This window comes from Drosophila teissieri, chromosome X, assembly GCF_016746235.2.
Source record: "Drosophila teissieri strain GT53w chromosome X, Prin_Dtei_1.1, whole genome shotgun sequence".
In the NCBI taxonomy this organism is placed as follows: domain Eukaryota; kingdom Metazoa; phylum Arthropoda; class Insecta; order Diptera; family Drosophilidae; genus Drosophila; species Drosophila teissieri.
In genome coordinates, this window is record NC_053034.1 from 22096206 (window position 1) to 22120593 (window position 24388).

At 41.4% G+C, this 24388-nt stretch overlaps 1 protein-coding gene across 2 annotated transcripts in view; it reads right to left on the reverse strand.

Moving 5' to 3' along the window:
• Window positions 1-20787, reverse strand: part of LOC122623100 (protein folded gastrulation) — a 29495-nt gene extending 8708 nt beyond the window's left edge. The window contains exons 1-3 of one of the 2 annotated variants that reach the window (XM_043802037.1): window positions 20769-20787; window positions 19253-19847; window positions 9367-9510 (exon numbers count right to left, since the gene is read on the reverse strand). The gene's annotated coding sequence lies outside the window, so the exon portion shown is untranslated. Of the gene's footprint in view, window positions 1-9366; window positions 9511-19252; window positions 19848-20283; window positions 20403-20768 lie in introns of those variants that run through there. The other variant, XM_043802038.1, reaches the window with a different exon arrangement.
• Between the last annotated feature and the right edge of the window lie 3601 nt (window positions 20788-24388).

The following is a 24388-nucleotide window of genomic DNA, read 5'->3' on the forward strand; positions in this document are numbered from 1 at the left end:
AGTTCGCAGTTGCCAAACCATCGAACTTAGCGATAACATATAGCACACTCGTATATAACCACTCAGTTCTAAACGGCTGCGGAGTCCGAAGAAACCCGAAAAATAGCTAATCCAATTGGGGGCACACGCGCCCGGATCGACAATTAACGATCAACAACTGAAGTCGTCCAACTGAAAATTGTTTACGACACCGTCGTGCGATTTTGCTTTTCTTCATTTTGTTCCTTTTTTTTGGCTTTGTTTTGGTTTGGAGTGGGTGCGGCGGCTTCGGTCTTGCAGATACAGCAAAGACGGGGTTCTACTGTCTGGCACAGGCCACAAACACGCACTGAAATGACTGAAATGCGCACGCAGACGCGTGCCGAATTCATAAAAACGCATTCGCGCTCCAATCGATATATGTACATTTCGGTGGCACTTAGGCATAAGACCCGAAGACCCCAAAACCCCCAAAACCCCAAAACCCCCAGAACGACAAGAGAGGCACGAAACTTGATCCCAATAAATTGAAAAGCCCAAAGGGAAGCAAATAACACACCGAAATAAACGTTTACAAACGAGCAGCAGGGCACAAAATCGAAACCGAAATCGAAACTGGTCGGTAATGAAAATTGGAAAACGAAGGCAAGTCTAATTTAAAAGAAGACAGAGCCATTATATACCTCTTACTGGTCTAATGGGTAGCACTCCCATTAACGAAGTGCATATGATGATGATAGCGTTCAGAGGACGACTCTTTCCAATGAGGTCCGATTAAAATCGAAAGAGATTTTGCGCTATATGCGTTGTTCATAGGAATCATAGTGGGTGGACTTGGCAACGAGATGTCTATTCTCACACGAAGACGGACAGACTGTGATCCTTATCTATATGTATACCTTATGTACAGTGAATAAAGTGTTAACCGAATTTTCCATTGTAAAAGATTGGGCGCCATATGGTAAGTCGCCTGGTGGAAAAAAGCTTTTACTCTGAGCAGGGTATGTTTCATGTCAAAAGTATTGCAACTGCGCTGAGTTTGGGCAAAACAGATTCATTATTTCAGAATAATGAGATCGTTTTTATAATTCGAATAGGATGTAGAAAGGAAATGTTGAAATGGTATATATACATTTTACCCTTAATCTTTTAACAATCTAGTTTCTGATAGTTTTATGCCAGGACGCCAAAGCGGACTTTGCAAGTTACAAGAAAGCTACAAATAGATGTATTTAAAAATGTAAAATTCCTCCGAAAACCGGAATGCTTGTTCATAAGATTCCTCTGAGATGTATTAATCTCCTTAAATTTCTCAAAAATTATTTTGACAAGCCGATACAGAAAACGGTCCGCGGAATCCCCGAAAATATGTCCAAATTATGCATTTCCCGCAGTGTCTTAACATTTCCCAACTACATAATCTTCGGCCCCCACAAATACGTGACCCCCTCCAGAAAGTCGGGTAGGGCATTAGCATAAGTAGCGATTAGAGGCTACCAAGAATCGTGAGTGAGTCTAATTTGTTGCCTCGCCTAAGTCTGATATATGAATCGCTTTACCGCCGATTTCTGGGAGGGTGGGATGTATATTAGGCTATGGCTATAACTTGGGTTCCCGTTTTGAATGACGCAAATAGTTTCGTAGACGATTTCCATATGCCATGTTTTGGCAGTTATTGGCCTTATTGATTTGGCTGGCTACTTACGCGAGAAACTAAGCAAACTAAAGATGACGATAAATTACTTTTGCACTTCTTACACTTTCTTACTCACGTTTTATTGGATATTTTTTGCACAACACTTGAGAGAAACGGTTTTTACTTCTGCTCGTTTTTTTTTAATTCTTGTGAAAAATAGTCCAATAAGTTTGGTTTGGTTAAATGATCCGGTCATTCACAATATATCACTTAAAAAAAAAAACCACACGAAAACCCGATTTTAGCGACTTGAATAGCTGAAGATCTGAATACAGACTGAGTGGAAAATACAAGAAAAATCACATCGAAACCAAAACAAAAACTTGGCCGAGAGTGGCGAACACACACAGCAGATGCAAAGACACAGAGATACGTAGATAAAGCGATATTCTTGTGTGAGAGATACGAAGAGCACGCTGGAGATAAACTTACGCAATACAAAGAACTAAAGAGCCGAGAACCCGCAATGGAAAAGTATCTGAATCTGTTAATGCAGCTGTATCAGTCTCCGTAACTGCGCCTCAACTAGTATCTGTATATCTCTGCCCTGGCGATTTGGCGGTAAATCTTTGCCACACTTGTTTGTTTTGATCCTGAGGACAGGTAGAACACCGCATCCGGCTTCTCCCCGCCGTATCTACCTGCCAAGCAGCCTTGAGATACTCCTCTCTCAGAGCGGGACGGAACGAGGCAGAGCCAGAGGCAGAGACAGAGAGAGAGAGAAGCCTGTGGAATCGATAAGAACGTCCTTGCCAAGTGGGCGCCAAAGAAGACGCATCCGCAAGTATCTTCTGCTGATAGCAGCGAACAAGCACAAGATACACAAACTTGGCCATGAAATTGCAGTCTCTCTCTCGCTCTCTATCTCCCTATCTCTCTTTCGCTCCATCACTCCATCTCTTTCTCTCCATCTCTTTCTCTGTATATCTCTCTCACCACTTCTCCGCTGTTTTTCTTTACTGGTCAAGGCGAATTCCTGATAACGGACCGAGTGATATGATGCAACCAAGGTGAGACAACTCAGCCAACACAATAATTGGCTGTCGACTAAGCTGGCAGGCTAATATGAGTAAAATGAAACTTAGTAGGTCATTTAATTATTTATCTTCTATTCTTCAACGAATAGAGATAAGTCGTTAAAATCCAGGCTGCTTAATAACTAATAGTATATGTACTGATAGACCATCTTTATTTAAATCCAAAATGCGCATGGTGCAAAATGTTGTAATTTATAAATCCTAATAAATGATTCAATTAATAACTAATAATGAAAAAGTATACTGCATAAACTAGTGGAGCCATTCAGCATATTGATCATATTCACATTCATATTAAGCATATTCCATCAGTGCTGGGAGAAAGAGCATTCAAAAAGTGAAGAACCCAAGCGATACTCAGACGAATACATCCACAACCTAGGTCAATGAATATAGCCGTCCCCAACACCTGATCCCCACACCTCAGCACCGCTTCACAACCCGATCCCTTGAACACAATCTCTCTTGGCAGCAGTTGGATTCTTTTCGCTGTTCGTCGAAAGTGAATGATCACTCCGATCTCGAAGCTTTCGCTTTGGCACCTCAATATAAAAATGGAAATGAAAGAAAATAACCCGTGTTTGCAATACAATTAACGTCTGAATGGCGACATCGTCTTCGCGGCAACCGATGAGCTACAATTACAAGATCAGCGCCGATCGTCGGCCAAAACAAATCTCTATATCTATCTACATACATATATGGCTATTGCTATCTTCAGCTCGCTATTCATCTGTATCTGCTAGATAGCTTGTGCGTCTGTGACTTATCAGAAAGCCACGCTTTACCGACAGCCATTGTCTGCCCAAACTCTGTGGATAGGAAAACATACACATCTGCAGATTCTGATAGGTGCATCTTTAGTTGGCAGACAATGCACAAATAGCAGAAAGAACTGAAGCAGCGGCAAACAGAAGCAGCAACAAGTGTATGTGAAACAAACATAACACTGAGAAAACAATCGTGAATTCAGTGCAAACTGTTCCATTTTATTATTTACTTCCTTTCCTCATGCACAATGCACATATAGCTGTATACAGTGCGCGACCGACCTAATACTTTTATGTTCAATTAAAATAGTTCAACCTTTTTACTTTTAACTCAATCAATCATTCTTTTTGCTTCCTATTTGCCTTTGGGAGTGGGTGGTGGGAGTTATTTGTCTTTGACAAGACATTTAATAATATTTAAAAAACAACTTTTTTCAACAACGTGGGTGCAACCCTTTTGGGCGACATGTACGCGGTAAAGTGAGCGTGGCTATCTCCTGAATCGAACTGCAATCTTTATTTCAACTTGTAGATTTTAGTTCCTGAGATATCGACGCTTATACGGACGGACGGACATGCGGACATGAATAGATTGACTCGCCTAGTTATCCTTATTAGGAATGTATGTATGTATATACTTTATAGAGTCGGATACGCTGCAATCTACCTGATACATATTTTTATTAATGAAACTAGTTTATCTTTTTCACTTTATGATTAACGGATATAAAATGCGTGTATAAAATAATAAATAAACTTATGTTTTGAAGTCAGGACTTAAATATTTTACACATTCTTACATATTGTACTGTTGTGGCAGGTCGATTAAAAACAAATGTTCTAGAAGTCAACTTCTTTGGAAGCAAATACCAGGAATGCGGAATGGAAGGTAACGCGGTGAGTCAAGTTACTGGGAACGAGGACGCAATAAGCACGATAGGGTCCGCTGGGGATTTTCGTGTTCGAAAAAATGCCTAAGGTCAGCCCGAACTTGTCATTGACATTGCACGTCTGCATGGTACATAAGTGTTGCAACTACTCAGCCACACAATGGGCTTCCTTGTTTTCTAGACATCCACCCCTTTCCAAAAAAAAAGAGTCTAAGCTATGTGCTGAACGTTCAATGACAAACGGCCAAGCCGAATCAATCATCACCCTCTATCTCTGTGGCGGCGTGACGAATGACTACATAAAGTAGCAGACCAGACCAGACCAGACCCAATTAGTAGATGTAGTTTCAATAGTCGTTGAACGACAAAACACAACCCATTTTAACCCGAATTAATTGTAAGCTCTGGGCAAAACACATTCCCTTGTACTGAGTCTTGTACTTTCATCAAAAGTCAGGGTCTTGTGCACAATAATTAGTGGTATTGAGAACTGCGGAAAAAAATTAAGCCAAGGAAATAAATGATAGGGTAATTTTAAAGTCAAATACTATAAAATGTTAACATTATTTTTGGCTTTATGCATTCAGATGAGTATGCATTCAGCTTTTCATTCAAACCCAATATCATTTTATCCACTACGCTTACATTTACTTTTAGATATTTCATTTTTATTGCGTATCCTTAAATTCCTTAAAATCGTATAACTTCAAGGCACATCTTTTTCCTAATAACGAAATATGATGAGTGCAAATGCTTGAATTAACCTAAGCCACTCAAAGACGCATACTGAAGCTCGAAATTAGCTCTTTGAATAGCCTCAAAATAAATTAATGAAATTCGTAAACTATTGACAATCGATCGATTTGAATGAATTGAACGGAACGGAATGTTATCAAAACGAAAATCCGAAAGGGAATTTAATTTAACTCGATTTTTTACGAAATGCGATTGCTGCAGTTTTATCAATTGTGTTTTTTAGTTTAGTCGTAGTATTTTTATGTAACTTCCAATGAGCACCGAGTTCGAGAGGGCCAATCAACGGCGGATAAATAAAAAAAAAATAAATGGGGGCTGAATGGGGCTGAAAAGGGGGAAAGAAAACGATTGTTTATTATTTATTTACGTATTCGTCGTAGTTGATGTGTTTCTTTTCGCGTATGTAGCGCGCAATTCAAGGCCAACCTTTATTTGTGCCATATTTCATTGTTTGAATTTTCGGGTTTTCGCCGTTTCGCCTCCGTGGGCGACGTCGTGTAAACATAGAAAAATTGCCAAATTAACTGGCCATGTGAGTTGAATGGGAAAACAGATTTTGAAACGGTATTTGGCCCGTCCGTTTGCATATTTTGGATATTTTTGACTCCGCACTGCCCGAAAAAGGGCGATGATGGTGCAAATGAACCGGTTCGCCGTGGATATTCTCAATTGAATGCAAATCACAGTGAAAGACCCCTGATTGCATGACAATCCCAAACGGTATCGCTTTCGACAGTACTGGTTGGCATTACCTCCCATACGACAAATATTTTAATTTTGTTAAATGATCGTCATTCTTTTAGTAAGTTGCGTCAAGTAATTACAGTATACTTATCTGCTACTCATTGTTATCTTAATACGAAGTTGTTAGATTAGGTAGCTTGATCATTTTCAGTTTATTTATCGAACGGCCACGACTTTTTGAAGCTATTATATTTTGATTCTAGTCTAAATATCTGCTAAAATAATGACAAAAACTGAACTTCCGTTTTCGTTTAAAAATACCATCGAATAGCCAATCCAATAGGTTTAACCTGTGTGGCAAGAATTTGGCAGAAACATCATGAAAATTACTAATTCATTTCCAAAAGGCGGCCGATCTGCTTGTAACCTTTCAATTGGCTAACAGCTTTTTGCTCGGCTTTGCAAACAATTTCGGCAATTTCCATCCGTCTTTTTGGGCGTTCGTTTCGATTTTGGCTGCTGTTTTGTTCTGTTTTGTGTTTTGCGGGCTTCAGCTTTGCGGCTTATGCAACGCATTTTTTAATGAATTGTTCGGCAAATCAATTTGCATATTGCGCGGCACATTTGCGGTAACAACAGGCGGGCCAACAACAAAAACAACAAAACCAATACCAACACCAACAACAGCGGTAGCTGCCCCAAGAGGTCGCGGCGCATTCCTAACCCTCGACCCCGCCCCGACAATTTACAAAAATATTTTTGTGTTCACACTCAATTAATGCCAATTGACTGCGAAATTGCCAACACCTTTGACACGTTTCGAATGGAAATGGAAATGAAAATGGACGTGGACATGGACGTGGATGTGAGAACAATCTCACCGTGCGTACAGTATCTATGTTCCTATACGAGCGAATATCAGCGTATCTATGTATCTGCAATGCCCAAGCCAATTTACAGGATGGGCAGAGCTCGCGGTTTCGCTCCACGGCTGGATGCAAAGTAAATCAATAAATAAATAAATTGTCACATGCAAAATTCATGAGAAAATTCTCAAAATACATCGGTCGCATTGATAACAGGCAGCAGAACAACAACCTCGAATTATTCACATTTTAAACGCAATTGAACTTTTCGCATAAATTTTCGTGGCAAGAACTCCGGAGCTTGTGCTGTTTTTTATTGGCACATACTCGTACATATACATGTAGTATATGAACAGTATTAAATTGAATTAAATTAAATGTAACAGCTTAATTGATAAATAATTTGTATTGTTATTGCATTAAATCGACTGAGCCCGAGACAAAATGCGAGAACATTACCCAAACTGAAATTGATGATGTGGCTGTATGTGTTCGAAGCCCAGCGAAGTTCAACAGATTAATTTAATGGTAGTCTGTAAAAGATTAAACGTATACTTGCCAGTGATTTTTGGGGCCCGTAAAAATATTATCTACGTTTCTGTGGCACATTAAGACATCTAACAGTGCTTTATAGCAACGTTAATAAGCTGACACAGTGACACAGATTGATATTAAACTTTGTCTATTGCTGGCTCAACATGTTGTTTACAAGAGCATTTCATAACTCTGGCTTTTTCAATATCTAAATCCTTTGGGTAATCTCAATGGCCCTACTTTATCACTAAACTTCAGATTACATGTACGCACAACTTTAGACTCTAGCCGATATTGGTAAAATATAATATATTTTGTCTTGATTACCATTAAGTAAGTATCGATTCTCGAATCGTGCTGACATGACTATACTGTAAATATTGATTAGATATGTGTTCGAAGCTGTAACCAGAAAAGGACTCAAGAACATCAATTACATCAAATGTATGTATAAATTGAATTTCACATATGTAGGCAGACCCATAACACTTAGTTGATTTATTTTACACGCATTTTTGCTGATTTCGTGTTTAAACCACAGTGCAAGCGCCGCAATCTGCTCAAGACCAAGAGCAGGGACACCAGAAAGGGACGACAATATGTAAAACGAAAGAGACAAGTGCTCGTTTTTCATTTCGCTTACTTTTCTTATATATTTTTAATGGGACTTTTGGTGCACGGTCAGTTATCTTGGGGGTTTCGTCAGCTGCGGTTATCGCTTCCGGGTTAAAATTGAAGCCAGAGAAAGAGACGGCAGGAATCGGGCAAAAGAGAGACGGCAACAATTATCTTTACAGTTCTTTTGCGGTGCTTTGGCTACTAAAATTGGTCACATCAGCCTTGCAGCCCTGGCAAGTGCGATTCGCATGTAAATCGCGACCCTCCTGGTTTTTACCTTTTTTTAGCTTGGGTTAACCCGGTTCGCGAATTTTTACGAGACTCAGCGATCTCTTTATATTCATTGCGTGTTTGCACCCGATATGCTGGGACTTGTTTTCGATTTTATTTTAATTAAAATTATGTCAACGCAATGAAAATGTTATTGAACCAGCACGAACGATGCTTGCCAACTAGACGTATTCATTAATTCGGATTTTGCAACTTTTATACAATGTGCGGTAACAGCAACACCAACGATAGCAACAACATTGCCAATTTTAATGCACACCGAACTTTCGGAGCTCCCACAATTTATGGGCTTTGTGATAAAAAAAAAAACAGTCAGCATCGCGATGGGCGCAGAAAAAGAATATATTTGGGAGTAATTAAGAATTTTCCAGTGGAGACTCTCAATGCTCTACGTAGAAATAGGTCGTAGGTGTAATGTAAATAAACTGTTCTATTTAACTAAAAAATATATATAATTTTAAATCTGTTGGTTTTCTAGAAAATACATATATCGATTAAGACATACTATCAATGACGATGAAGACATACATACGCCCAACTGAACGAAGAGCCAAACTATTCATAAATTAAATTTTATTCAGGTCGGAAGTAATACCGCCCCACAGTAGCGAGTGTTACTATAAAATGAAAATAAACCCGGACTGGCCATAGAAAGCATTCTCAGCAGAAGTCAGCAATAAGCAATCGTAAACAGTTGTGTTTAATCAACTAAAACAGGGGAATAAGAAGTAAAAGTGCGAAAACGAAAAACTGAATCGAACTGAATCTGAAACTGAGCAGAAGAGTGAATGGATTTGCGAGTGGGTTCATGGGTGGGTGGGTGTTTGTGTGTTTGTGCCTGCGAAACTTGTCAACGCCCCCGCGAAATTGTTCCTTTTTGCGATTTATGGCAGAAAATATATCAGCTGGTGAATATGCGCGAAAATGGAAACATGCCAAAGCCAATAAGCTGAATACTCTTTTGTGGCATTTATGGACGAGTTAGGTGACTTTCAAACGATTTAAATAAAAGAGAAACAACACAGATTACAGCATTTGAAAGACAATAAATGGCATAAATATAATTACTTAATTAAAATATAGCTTGGTCAGTTAAAATCTAAAGAATACCCAAAAATAACATTGTCAAACCATCATTGTTTTCTTGTAAAAAAATGATAATCGATAGAGGCTTTTGAGAAAAGCTATACCCCTGCTCGTCCCTATTCAATAATATGTTTTTCGGATATGAAAACCAATACTCACCCCAAGTCAGGCCACATAAAGCCAAATGATATGTGAAGTGGTCGAGCCGCAGTGAAAAAAGGTCTTTCCAATCGCGCGGACAATATTTTTGCGGAATGTCAATTCTTCTTGTTGCGTTTGGTTTGGTTGTTGGCAGGGGTAGTTCTGCGATGAAAAGAGGCATAGAGCTAAATTAAAGGCTTTGTGTGTTGAATTTAATGTTACGTTGTGCCCAATTTTTGGTGATAAGCTATAGCAACATGAAAAAATAAAGAAGGGATAAGAGAGGTCCATTTGTTAACAGGAAACCCCAAATGGCGCATTTAAGAAAGTGGCTGACATTGAAACGAATTTACAGAGCTTAAGTTTTCGAATATGTACACAACATCCGGAAATCGATAAGCGAATTTGTGGCTTTATTGTTTCAAATATAAATAATTCATTAAGTTGCGAGTCGGATAAGTAAAGCTAAAGATTAAAATACTAGTTTAAATACCGACGAGCAATGAAAACATTAAAGAAAGGTCTAGAATGGCAGTCTTAAAGCGCCCAAAGTTGTTTATTATTTTCGAACTAACATCAATTCATCTTTTTTTACGATGTGTTCCTTTGGCTTGCGAGCCAGTGTGTTCCGTGTTACAAATCCAGTTATTTGTTGAATTTAACAGTTTAATTCTACGCCTCGATGAACGAACCGAACCCCAATCAAAATGAAGGCCCTCTAAACCCTCCCGCAACGCCATGTGTCTGTTTCAATCCCACAGATACGGATGAATGGCGGTCGGACTAGAGATGTGCGCTCGTGACTACACTGCGTCACGAGCTGCTGGAAAGAATATCATTTTAGAAGCCATGACTCAGGACTGAGAGCAGTACTAGCTAATAGATGGGAAATTCATGTAACAGATGACAAGATCGTATGAGTATATTACATTATATATTTAGCAGTCGATATAGCCCAGTGATGGTCTTTACGGTGGCATCCATTGAACACAGTGAAAATTCGCTCACACGCCCACCACCAGCTACCAGCTACCAGCTACAGACACATCAGATGTATCGGATAGCATGCTTTGCTGCTGATTTGAAAATCAAACAACTTTGACATTTTGATTTTTCGATTTTCAAGGAAAATTCCAGCTAGACCTCCACTAAGATATTGTGTCCTACAGATGTTGAATAATAAAACAAAAACGAAACAAAAACCATCGCAATAACAATAACATATCCCCTCAACAAAATGTTTACATAAGCCGCTCAATAAATGAACAGAAATTTGCATCGGGCAAAGCATTTTCTATGTCGCCTACTAGACATTCAAGATCGTGTTTGCTAATGGCTTTCATGGGCGTTCATGGGGCGGGATCCCCAGGCGAGGGGCTGAGTGGTAGGGCCCGGGCTAAAACTCGTCCAGAAATCAAGCGAGCAATCAAGAAAGCAGCCAGAAAGCAGCCAGAAAGCCACCAGAAAGCCAGCGAAGAGCAAATCAAGAAAGATAATAAAAATAAAGCGAGTGAGAAATGCCGCCAAGTGCCAAAAACAAGTTTAAATGTCAAAATGAAACTCCCAGACGACAAAAAAAAAAAACAAAACAAAAAAATAAGAAAAATAAAACCGAGAGGGGCAACAACAATTGCTGCAATACTGCAAGTTGCTGGGGCGCCGTACCAGCAACAAAAATCAAATTAGCGCCTGTTGCAATCGACGGACGTTGTTATTAATTTTGTTGTTTTTTTTCGGCATGTTTTTAGTGGCGTTCATAATTCGCGCTTATGCAAAAAATGCTTAAATTAAACGCAATCTTTTTACTTGTTTTCTTCTGGCAATAAAAACGGGGAACAACTGCAATAACAACAATCGCAACGAGTTGGCGACGAAGACATATAAATGATAATCATTATAAGTCCGTTAAAATTTATGAACAATGAAAACTTCAACGACCACAAAAATTTCAGGGCGAGCGCGGGGAAGTGGAAGTGGAAGTGTGTCTCAAATTAAGAAGACGTCAAACAAATCCGCATTCAGATACGAAAAGGGGTCGATTTGATCGGAGACTAAGGCGAATTTCTAACTAGTTCTAGGTAAATCAGAGCCACTAGTTATATAAGCCATAAGTCTTGAGATCCAGTTGGATGATGTGTTATTTTACGTCAACTTGGACTCTTTCGATATTTTCGCTAGCCCGTAGCTGCTAGTCCGATAATTATCTATGGGATAGGCAGGTCGCAGGTCGTGACCTCCGTAGTCTTCAAAACAGAGTTCTAGACAAGAACTGCGGCCAAGACCGATTAATGTTCGATTAATTGCGCTTGACGATGACAAGGAGATAACCTCATCATCATCAGCTTGTATGGTCGGTGGAGTCTACAGTCTTTGCATGAAATAAACCAGCTCCAATCTCATAGATTGGGGACTTTGCCCACCGAAAAGGGGGTGGAGTGAGTGAGGGCGTGCTGAGCAGTAATCTTTATCAATATTCACATACGAAAGCGGTCCCAGCTACACGGCGATGCAATTTGCTTTCTATAGACAGATCGCGAGCGGAATCAGCAAAATGTAGAATGGTGGAACCTTGCACTTTTACGGTACACCAAACACAATACCCCACAAGTCGATTGACACTTCTTTCTCCCAGTGCAGGACACCGCTTGATGCGAGTCTCTGTTCTTGACCCTCGAACTGTTTTTCGCAATTGTGTGCATCGTGGCTGGCTTTTTGCGACTTTCCTCAAACTGATTTGTGTTTCGATTTCGATTAGCCCAAGAAGAGCGCCCTCCGCATTGCTCTCTGCTCTGTTCGGCTCGGTTCGGTTACCCAAAGTCATTAAACTTTCTATGCTGGGCTTATCACTGTTGTTGCTGGAGTTGCTGCAGTTGCTTGAGTTGCTGGAGTTGCTGGAGTTGCTGCAGTTGCTACAGTTGCCGCTGACGTGCTAGCCGCGAGCAACATGTTGCAGTTGGACGCTGCAACGCATGCCGCTCGCCCGCTCATTAGCCCAGTGATTTCGGACGCGGCGGGCAACTAACAATAAGGCAATAAGGCATCTATTGCAGTGCTGATTTATCTGGCGTCTCACGTTCGCGAAGGGCCTGGTCGTGATCCTCCGGCCAGTTGCCGTGGGATAGTGGATGAGGGACGGGGGATGGGGAATGGGGAATGGGGGATATCGGCCACCCATGAATTCAAGTTTCCACTTGCCGCGCGCCTCGTTTAGTCATCAGCATCAATTCAATTGCTTCGCACTACAAAACATTGACAGCGGTAAAGCTTGCAACTCTCGATGCTGGTGCTGAGTACATATATATGTTATTCAGTGCACTCGAAGAAACAAATATCCAATTGTTTAGTTATCAAAAATCACAAAATGACACATGTAATGATGCATTGAAGCTTATTTTCATTTCGCATTGATGAACTGTTTTAAAATTCCACAGTAAATAACCCAAATGATGAGGTCAATTAAACGGCTATTATTGAAAAGTAATTATACATAAATATTCGAATGCAAAGCTTCGTTCTGACACTGTACATCTGTATCTGCGGCATGACAGCATTCGTGGTCACATGACCCCCTCTCCACCCTCTCCACACTCTCCACTTCTTCGCCCGCTGAGGGCGACTTCGGTTCATGGGAATACGCTCCAGAAGATGCCACATACAGCAAACAAGATTTGCTGCATGTGCCGCTAGCTGCAGCCAATGCAGCACCAGCACCAGCACCAGCAACAGCAACATCAGCAACAACTGCTGCAGCTGCTGCAAACTTTGACCCCGCGCTGCATTCTCAGGCATTGGCGTGGGTGCCACCAGGGGTGGTGGCCAGGGGGCTTCTTCGACGGGGGGGTGTGTGCACTTCCGAGGGCCACTGGAAACTGCATGCTTGCAATTTGCTGTCGCAACAATTTTAATACACTTCTCACATGATTTTGCGGCGCACACACCCGTACAATACAATGCGAATCGCTGCTGCGGCTGGCTGCTGCAAGTGTTTCGTGCTTTGTGTTTCGTGTTTCGGGACCTATTGTTGGCAGATCTGGTTGTCTGTCAGTCGGTCATGTGGCCGGGCAATTGATCATGCCATGCTCTGTGCACAGTAGCAACATTGACGCCCAGCAGCACAAAGGCGCCTCACAAAGAAAGAAAGTTCTACAGAAATTTCCGCTCGGATTTCTTGAAATTCAACCCTCTTCTCCCGGCTAATAATTATGTGAGGTTTTCGGTCAACACGAAAACCAAGTAAGTTCCACAATGTGTTCAAAGCCGTCCACATTGGCAGTGCGTTTTCTTAAAATGAAACAACGGCATATAATTTGTTGCAAATGTTCAATTCAAGTATGTATGTACATACATATGTACATACGAGTACTCACATATATTTCCTTTTCTTCTGGATATTTGTAAATTTGTAGCTTACGGATTCGTAAGAGTTGATGGTGTCCAATGGTTTCAAATGAATGCTTTTTAAACGCTGTTTAATTCGGTAATAACCTCATCGGCTTATGGTGTTTGTTTGCTTAAAAGGGCTGTGTTCCTGTCATTACACGGAAAACCCCAAAAACGCAACATTCTGCATAATAAACTACAGCAACAGCAACCTTAACAACACTGCGGCAACATGCTAGCATAAACAAGAAGTTACATAGCAAAAAGTGCCAAAAAATATGGCAAAATATAATACAGAAGTGCGGGAAAAAATGCCAAAAACCGAACGAGAATTTTCAACCAAAACATCTCCTGGCCACCGCAAACAGCTGTAACGAACGCCAACAATTACACCAGCTATGTATGTACATCAGCGGCACGGCAGCAACAACACCGGCAACAACACCAACACCGACAACAACACCAGCACCAGCAACAACACCAGCACCAGCAACAACACCAGCAACACCCCCACGGTGGCAACACCAGGAGTATCGGCAACATTGAGTCGCTGGCAAACACGCGTTTTCATTTTGCGCGGATGCAAAACTTGCAATGCAAATGCTTTGCATTCCATCAACGCACGCCCACTGGCCGCCCCTCTCCTGCCACGCCCCCGCCCATTCAGTGTCCGCCGCCCCAAAAACCCAGAAGCCGAATTGTAGGCTCTGGGCCTGGAACACAACGATAGCATTGTCAAAACATATGCTTTCACACTTGCCGTGCTCGAACATAAAACGGAGAAAATGGGGAAACGGCAGAAAAACTAGTGGGGAGGAGTGGATGCACGAAAAACTACAGGCAAAATTGTCGGAGTTCCAAATGCGAACGACCCGGGAAAGAAGCCAAATGGAGAACTAGGAAGGGAAAGTCTTGGGAAAGGGTCTTTGAAAAGGGGGGAAGCAGATGAATCGTGACATCCTCCAAGATGAAGAAGCAGTCTTGCTCAAAATCCTAACTAAGATGACAAATGATAGATGATAAATAAATAAAAGGGGTCTCTTCCAATGACATCAATAACAGAAATAAACGGTTTTATAATTGTATTTATTATTTGATTACCTACTCTTTGTATTTAGGTAAAACTGATACGTAACGTAAGATGACGTCGGCTATTAGGAATAATTAATTGAGTAAAAACCTTTTGTGATAGCTTTGGAAGAATAATGGAAACTAGCCAGTGTCTGAGATTGTTGGAAAACATATTCTATGTATTTTATTCTAAAAGCACTGTGGATACGTGGCAGTCCGCGTAGTAACGATGAGCACCGAGAGACTTGTACGGCGATATCGCCGTATAATGGAAAACGTGCTACGGCTGTCCGACAAGAACCACTACATTATTTTCTAATCGAATCTAGTATACCCTCTTACTAAACGAGTAACGAATTGAAATATGGAAAATGTTTTTGTAACTGGTACACCATTAAATATGACCACAGAACATATAGAAATTATAAAATCTTCGTTGCATATTCGAGTAGAGTTCTTTTCGAGTAGAAACCCTTTCTTAAACTCACTATATTCGCCAGAAAACATTTCAAAAGTTGTATTAACATTTGAATACGTTACCTTGCCACATTTTAAAAGACGGAAACCTATTTTGTAGGAGCCATATCTATGAATTTGCCACCGATTAATCTGTTCGCCCAGTTGGCGCTCATTTTCCGAACACGTAAACTGAGTGGCAGTCACTATTTCGTCTGGCAGAGCTTATTTTGCGTCTATTTTCATGGCTCTTGGCCATCTCTTCGCTCTCCTTAGAGTTTATAACATCGCGGTGCTCACTACGCGCGGGGAATGATTAAATCATTTAGCCAAAAACAAAACACAGAGGGAGCGCAGTGCAAATGGAAATCAAAACGGAATATAAAATGTGTAATAAAGTGTAATAAAAAAGAATTGTAAGCGGAAGTAGCAGCGACGCATTCAGCTGGAACAGAAACGGACTTATATCGAGAAGCGGAAGAAAGAGTCGTCATAAAGAAAGAAGAACGGCGCGGCGTGCGATGGAAATTACGAGCACTGTCCACGGACAAGAACAATAAAAAATCGCATTGTAATAGCAGCAACAACAGCAACACAGAGCTGGGGGCAGTGCACCTGCGGCTATATCCATTGGCGTCCGTACAGCTATAGTCGCTACAATTCCGATTCCGATGGAGTCGCGGCGATAGACGCTGCCCCAAGCCGCACTCTGCTTCCGCTTGCCGCCGCCACAGCAGCAACACAACAACAGCAGCAGTAGCAGCAGAAACAACAGCAGCAAAAACAGCAACAACCGCCAGCGCACACGCAAAAAAACACTCAAATCTAACGAAAATCCTGTATTTCGTAATGAGTTTAGAAGTTGCCCCGTTTTTAGGATCAATGGAGTGGTACACGGAGAACAACGCGCGCAGCATTCATAGATATTTAAGATTGTAAAACTTGAGATCTACTTCCTTTTGAAGCACTTTAGTTTACGAGGAAAGACACTTTTGAAGGACCTAAGGAATAGCTAAGGAATGTTGCAGACTCGTAAGAAGCTTCCACTTGCAATGGCACTGATGTTGTGAATAATTCAGAAGTACACGCTACCCTTGTCAAAACGCGACGAAACTATATTTCTCGCTGTGCATCCGTGGCAACCGAAAGGGCGTAACAGGTTCTGCCCCAGTAGCAGCCGCCCCCATTTCGTCGCCGCACCGCCCTTCCCTTCCCGCCCGTCCCTCACAGCCCCCCCTCGTACCCACCCTCTGGAGCTGAGGCACCTGTTCGTCGACACTTTGACGCTTGGCTGGTTTTAGGCGAGCGCGCTGCGTGCTACGCTTGTGACTTGGCGATGACTCAGCTAACGTGCTCCGCCCGAGAAGCCCCATGTCCCCTACGCCCCTCGTCCGCAAATTCATCCGCCTTCATGCCTAAATAACCATGCGGGGGACAGGGGAGGGGGAAACGCGCCGCTGCACATGGGGCTCAAAGTCGAAAAGGGGGGTCACAAGCTACTGGTGGGGGCGGTCGTAAAGGGGGCCTAGGCAGGTGGATCCCGCGCTCTAACGGCGAATATGTATTGCCCTATTAGCATGGGCCGCCCAAACTCAGGTTCAACAGGTGAATAACTGACTAACTGAATGCCATGGGGAATGAATGGGGAAGTGATCCCAAAATGAGATAAGTAAACAATGCAATTGCAGGGCTTCTGGACCAGAACTCAGAACTCATGTAAATGGGAGCATATATCAAGATGGTGAGCATATGTGTATTTATGCGACGACTGCCAATGTCCTCCACTCCGGAGCTCTTTTGGTCTGTTTAGCCACCATTTATGTACATATTATTCATAGGGATTGCACTCTCCTTCTGCTCTCTATATCCATAAATTTCTACCTTGTGTTACTGGCTACTGCGCTGGCCTAAGCTTTTCCCAACCACTCTTTCAAGCCAATGTTCCATACATTTAAGTATCTCCAGGTAAGAACTTTTTCGGAACTTCCTACTTAAGCATTAGGCCATTTCATGGAATCCGCTTGAAAGCATAGAGTATAGAATGGGAAATAGATTCCAGAAATTCCAGAACAAACGTTCCCCAAGTTTTTCGTGTAAGTGGAGGTCGTATATCGATGCCGACATCGGTATTTGGTTTTCGGTTTTCGGTTCTTGGGCCCTCAGGCACGTACTGCCCTACGGATCGCCCATTCGATGCTGTTTGCCCCGATGCAGCTGAATCAATTTTACCACGGCTATATAGCCATGGGCACAAGAGACTCAAAGAGCCTCGAAAATAAATTCGTGATAGATTCGTTTTTTTCGGTTGCTGATTTCATTCCACGTTCTCTGAGGGGTATCAACATATAGGCATTGCTCGCAGAGTATATGGTAGACTAAGTTCGCGGAAAAGTATGTAACAGGAAACGTTCCGACCCGTTTAGATATGCATATATGATCTTGAGCTGCAATTAGAATTCTAATTGGATAGGGTTAGGATATGGGTTAAGGATTAGCAAAGCAAAGATTAGTCATCGATTTTATAAGAAGGCATAGGCTTAAAATTCACCAGCAGAGTGACGGGTATCTGATAGTCGAGGCAAGTGGGGAAAGTCTGGCAGTCTAGCAGCCTGGCAGTCTCGGCTCCGCGCAGTTCCCCACGAACTCTGCATATCCATATAGTACGTATGTATGTATATACCATCACAATCCCCGGAATTTGATTTTCGTGCCGTCTGTAACACTTTCTAATGCTGATAATGACTTTAGGAGCATTTTGTGGGCGTTTTGGTACTTGCACAGAAAACATTTCGTAGTTTATATGTCTGCGCCATAAAAACGAGTACAGGGAAGAAGCTACTAAGTAAATACATGGATATTGCCATTTCTCTCAGTGTGCAATTTCCAACCCGAGTGTCAACTATTTCCCAGCCACTCGAGTGCGTTGCCACCCTTTCAACTCTTTATTTTTTGGACAGCCGGTTAAATGCAATTAACTTGGTTACACTTTCATGCGGGACTGAAATTTGGTTCCGAAATTCGTTCATGGTTTGCTCTCGGTTTTTATTTTAAGCCACAATGTGTTTTACGTCCAGCGGAAGTGATCACTTTGCCACTTCGGCGCTGATAGGGTCGCTGCGTGACTTCATCGGCATTATCATCATTATGTCCACTGCCAGAGACCCAGAGACCCATGGAGCTCATCTCTATAAACATAATCGTGAACTCACTTGTTTGGCAAATGCTTAAGTGCGAACCCTGATAAGACACCTAATGCGCCTCGAATTCGGTGTATTTAACCAGCGCGAATTTAACCAATCGAACTTAACCAGTATTTAACCAGTTGGTTGAATGATGACACTAAGGTTATCATCCATTGTGGTCACGTCGTGACATGAGTTTTGCACTAACTAGTACAACACTTGATCAGATTGGGGAAATGTGCACGTGGCTGTTGTTTGTTCACTAAGTGATTCTACTACCTAACTACTTTTGTTATTCATCAGTTTCTTGGTGAAACATTCAAGGGAGATCGTACATATTAACTGGCAAGCACTCCGACTTAGCCAAGTTGCATCCATTTGGACGCGTAATAGCGAGGTAATTTCGAGAAGCATTACTCTAATACCTCGCGATTTGGTCACTAAAGATCCCAAGAGTGAGCTCTGCATCTGCAGAATGGGTAGATTTCCCACATCCGCAGAGTCAGAAGGCCAGCATCGGGCGTGAACCCGGAAAATCCCCGAGGATAAGCCCACGAAAATGAGACATCCCGAGAGCACATCCGACCAAATAATGCACAAGGATGTTGCAGGAGGACCAGGAACGTGGGATACTGCGGGTTGTGGGTTTCGGGTCCGAAATCCGAGTTTGCAGGGCTGTAAAAATTTCGCTGGCTTCGTTTCAATTGAATTTGCATTAAAGAACAAGTTTCGCAGCGGAAAGCAGTGAATTCGATGGGAATGGGAATTATAAAACACACATAAAGTTTAAACAAAAATACATGCAATCCACTTACTTTTGCTGTTTTATATCCCAAAACAAAGACGTCGAAGTCGAAGTCGAAGAAGGTGCGCTGCTTTTGCTTTCGATGCTTCTTCTTTATCTTCCCCGGCTTTTGTTGTTGTTGTTGTGGTTCGATTGTGGGTTAATACCAAGTTGTTGTAAAAATAAATTTGCATATAAATAAATAATAAACACCACAAATTGGCTCGTTTTGAATTTCGTTTGATGGCGGTTCAGTTTTTTTTGGATTTTTGGATTGGTTTTTTAAGAATATTATATATTTTATATTTTTGCTGGTTGCTAGCTGCTTGGAGCCAGTTTAAACTTCTTTATTAGCTACTAAATTTTGTTCAGTTGCTTAAAGTTTTTCCGGCGCTGGTTGCCTTTCATTTTTCGCTGCACTTGTATCGACTTTTGTCACTGCATTTATTATTGTTATTATTATTACTCTCGTTAAGACAACACAATGTTTATTATTAAATTTTTTCGTTTTATCTTTTTTATTTCTCCAACTGTATCACATGTATTATTTCATTCACAAAGACTTTTGCGCACTCAAAAAAAAACACTACAAAAAATCGACTTCAAAGGGTATCTATTGTAACACACTGTTGGGGAAAAAAATCGAAAAGGGAATTATTTTTTAAGCAAGTATTGAGTACAATTAAAAAATAATGCCCGCAATAGAAGCTCCCATGTGCACCGAAAAGAACTTTAGATTATGCAATAAATATGTACGTATTTACCTCCTTTTTTGCCTACAGAGGAATATCATCTCGAAACAACGTTATCTAAATATTTGTAATTCAAGGAGCATTGAAGTGTTGGTCTTTTAAAATTGATCTCGGTTTTTTCAGTGCACATAGGCGAATCTATATGCACAGGGCACATATATTTTTAAGATTATAAATTATCGGACGCCTGTTGCTGTTGCTGTAAAGCCAACAACAATAGCACAACAACAACTGTTTCACAATGTAGTATATACACAAAAGTATAGTATATTAATACACGCTTCGTAGTATGTATTTTATTTTACTTTACTTTATTTTCACTTGGCTCGTTCTCTTTTTCCTGTTTCCTTTCACAGATATGCAATCGTATGTTTTGTTTTCGTTTTCGTTTTGTTTTAGAGTTTAGGTTCTCGTTCAAATCCAAATTGAAATCGGGTCAAATTTAGAAAAAATAAAGACGGGCCAAATAAAAAAAATGAAGAAAAAATAAAACCGAAAAGCACACGAAAAAACGTTCGAATTTTTTTTAAGGGGACGCATTTTTATGGGGAATCATAAGAAATATTAAAACTTCACAGTTCCCATGCTATTTTTTGCTTTTGAGTTATATGCACGTTTTGGCCGATTGCACATGTCTCTTAAATTTTCAATTTGTATTACAAATTCAATCGAAACAAAATATTGTTGTTTTTGTCATTTGCTATTGCTGGTGACTTTCCCCCGCTTTCTTCCCCCCTCATTTCTTTCAAGTTCTTTTCGCAAAGACACTGCAGAGGCGGAAAAGAGAGCGCGCACCGTTACCGATCACGTTCACAGTTGTTTTTTGAATGAGAAGCGGCTTCGAAAAGCGGGCGTCGACGTCGGCGCCGCAGTCACCGTGACAGGCAGAGAGTGCGAGAGAGGATTGTCAGCGGTCAGATATAAATATATACATGTAATTGTATATATGTATATACGCGTTCGGCAATGATCTGAGCCAAGAGAAGCGAAGTGTTTAGAGAACTCTCTTTGAAGAGCGCTCCTAAGCCGCGCTCAGTTTTCACTGCTCTTAAGTTGCAACTGCACTGAGAAATCATACTGCTCTTTTGGTCGTGCATTATTTAATGAATGTCTTTAATTCAAAGTAAAATGCATTGTGCATTGCCAAACATTGTGTGCTGGCAACATAAATATGGTGCGATAAAGAAAAGAGATTCAGCAGTGTTTTGGTTGGCAAAAATAGAGAAGTCAGATTATCTTCCAATCAGTTTGATTCTTTAATAGATAAGCCACTTGCAAGTCACTTGATTCTTTTGGCTTGGTACGAATTATTTAATATCCGATACTTGATTTATGAGATTATCTTCCAATAAGTTTGATTCTTTAATAGACAAGCCACTTGCAAGTCACTTGATTCGTTTGGCTTGGTACGTATTATTTAATATCCGATACTTGATTTTCCTTTTGTTTCTGTTTTGTTTCCATCAAGCTTAGAAATTATATCTATTAGAACTTAGATCACCTTGCGCAGGCTACAAGACTATACTTTCCCAATTAAAACATAGAATTACAAGATTCCGAAACTCTTTGTTCGTTATAAACCTTTACCCGCCTGTTCTGAAATCTTTTTCCAAGTGTTAAATAGTAAAAACCAAAGAGGCGCTGCTCTCTTTTGGCCGCCTGCAAAGGATGATTAATGACGTTCTCTGCTGTTCATTTTTTCTGAATGCAGCTAATTGTTCAATTTACATAGACACTACGGCTCTGGCTCTTCCTGGTACTTTTCCTGGTAATTTTCCGTTGGCAGTTCGTTTTTAATTTCGTTATTGGGTAAAATCTATTTTCAATTTTTCCGAGGTCGGGAGACCACTAGAGGCACCAGCAGTCAGAAATTAAGGCTAACTGGAGTGGCCGGCTTAAAGAAAACTTTTAAGGAAAACCTTGGAGAACGTCGGAGATGGATTTCCTCGGACTTAAATCGAAGTTGGAGCAGAGGACCGTTTCTTTTCGTTGCCCGTCATCATCATTGGGGACTGAATCGCACTTCTCGGTACTCTTAATTAGCCGCCACTTGAGCCTGTGCCGCTGTTTAGGCCAACATAATGGCCAATTAGGGCCACTTTGTCCGCCGAATACAGCGTTTCAATTTCGATTTGATTTGGGTAAACTCCCTTATTTTCTATGCGGCGATGCCAGCTAAAATCCACGATACTAAAGAGTTCGCAAAACGGTGTAAATAAAGCTAATTTATGCAAAGCATAAAGAACATAATTAAAAATATAAATGTATACAGTTTGCCCAGGGAACTAAGTATGGCCAAAACTAGACTTTCGACAGCTGAACTAGGGGGGCCATTTCGCCAAGTGTACGAATTCGGATCAGCCTTTTTCCCCATTCTCTCTTTCTCCGCCTCCTTCCCTTCGTGTTGACTTTTCGATGGTCAAGTGTGTGGGGCTCGTCTTGAGGCCTTTCGCCCAAATGCCCAAAAGCCCAAAAACCAAAAACGAAAAACGAAAAATCGAAGAAACAAAAGTTTAACAAATAAGAAAAAAGTCCGAAATGTGTTTTTGTACTTTTCCTTCTTCTTGCGCAGATGCTGCGTTGTTTTGGAGCAAAAGTGATTTAAGTGAAATCAATTAAAAAATTTCGTTGTCTTTCGATTGTTTGCCTTCGCTGCCGCTTCTTCCCCCTCCCTTCCCTTCCCATCCCTTCACCATCCTCTACACCCTTCGAGGGCATTTGGATTTTCAATGAAAATTAATTTCTTTTTACATTTTTCCCGTCCGACGTATTACTTCCCCTCCCCACTATGCTAATCATTTTCACTTTTTTAATGTTCTCGTTTTCACTTTTCGAACAAGTTTGTGTCTCTGGGGAAAAACCCCAACATTAATTAAGAGGCGAAAACCAAACCAAGCCAAACCAAGCCAAACCAAACATTGTCAAAAGTTTTGCGTGGGAGTCGAAATATGAAAATACAAGCAAGCCAAAAACTTGGACAGACGTGGACATGGAAGTCGTTGGCTAGGGAAACGGATTTGGCATTAGAAGAGGTTGTAACTGAGTTGGAAAAAGTGGCAGCTGAGTGAATTGAAGCTTCAAATATGCAATTGGAATTCCTTGTCACCCCACAGCAAGCTTTTAGCACCAGTATCACCACTCCATGCTAAAACGGCATGAAGTGAGGCTGGTTCATGTTCCCCGTTCGTTCAGGATCGTATTTTCTCATAGCTAGTGAATAGAGACCAGAGAACAGATACCCAGATCAGCGGGCTATCCGAGGTACAATCCCCTTATATGGGCGCCCGATGGCGGCGCTCCAAAGTCAGAACGCAAATTGACAACTTAATGCCATCAGAGTTCAAAGTGCGCGCACAAGAAAACCCAAAAACACTCCCCGAATTTCTGCCCCTTTCCTAGGCATTTTCCACACCACACTCCACACACCCCTCCCCTGGCCAGAGTTTGGAACGAATGTCGATGGTGATGGTGATTCCGATGCCGATTTCGATTCCGCTTCGACATTGACATTCAAATCTAAACATAAATAATAACAATGATAAACACATCAACACGCCGCCGGAGGGGGAGTCATGGAAGGGAGGGGAGGGGAAGGGACTAAGCCGCATATGCATGCCAAAGATACCAAAGAGCCGAAAAAAGTGGAAAAGCGGGCAGGAAAAGAAAATATATCGATGCCGAGCGCCGGGCTGACGTGAATCAAGTTTAAAGCGAGAAAACCCGAAAGGGGCAGCCAGCATTTAACATTTTTGGGATTCATTTGCTCTCGGGCCTCCAAAAGAAAACATCAACACAATCCTATGGCGAGAGATAGCCCACAGCCACAGAGCCACATAGCCACACAGGGAGCGAGCGGGGGGAGTGGGAAAAAAGAAAAGCCATTGGAAAAAATGAAGACGTGGCTGCAAAAAAGGGATCACATGGCCAGGACAACATGAAAAGTGGACAACAATTTGCAAGTTTGCCAAAGCATAAGCCATTTACATATCACTGTGCTTGGTATCTCTTTCATCTGCCTCGGGAAATTCTTTGGGGATAAACTGAACGAGAATTCAATGCCGGCCAATCATACTTGGCATTGCTAAAGTGAGCTTTATTTTGGCTCCGTACTCGTAGTTATGTACATACAAAATATTAGGAGGGATATTTGGGGAAGCATTCAATCAACGACACAATAGGCGCAAATCATTCTTGACCACAGTGCAAAGACGAATGTTTTAAACTATATATTTTCGTACAAATTTGTAGGCATACTATCAGCTACATTATTGCTCTCGTTTCGGGAACATTGCAAGGCAATGTCTTTGAACACATTTGATAATTTCGAAGGTCTGGGCACTGCGTGTGCCAGCTAAAAGCTTGTAATACCCTTGCAGAGGGTACTTTGGTACTTTCATTTCAGTCGGTTCGCAACG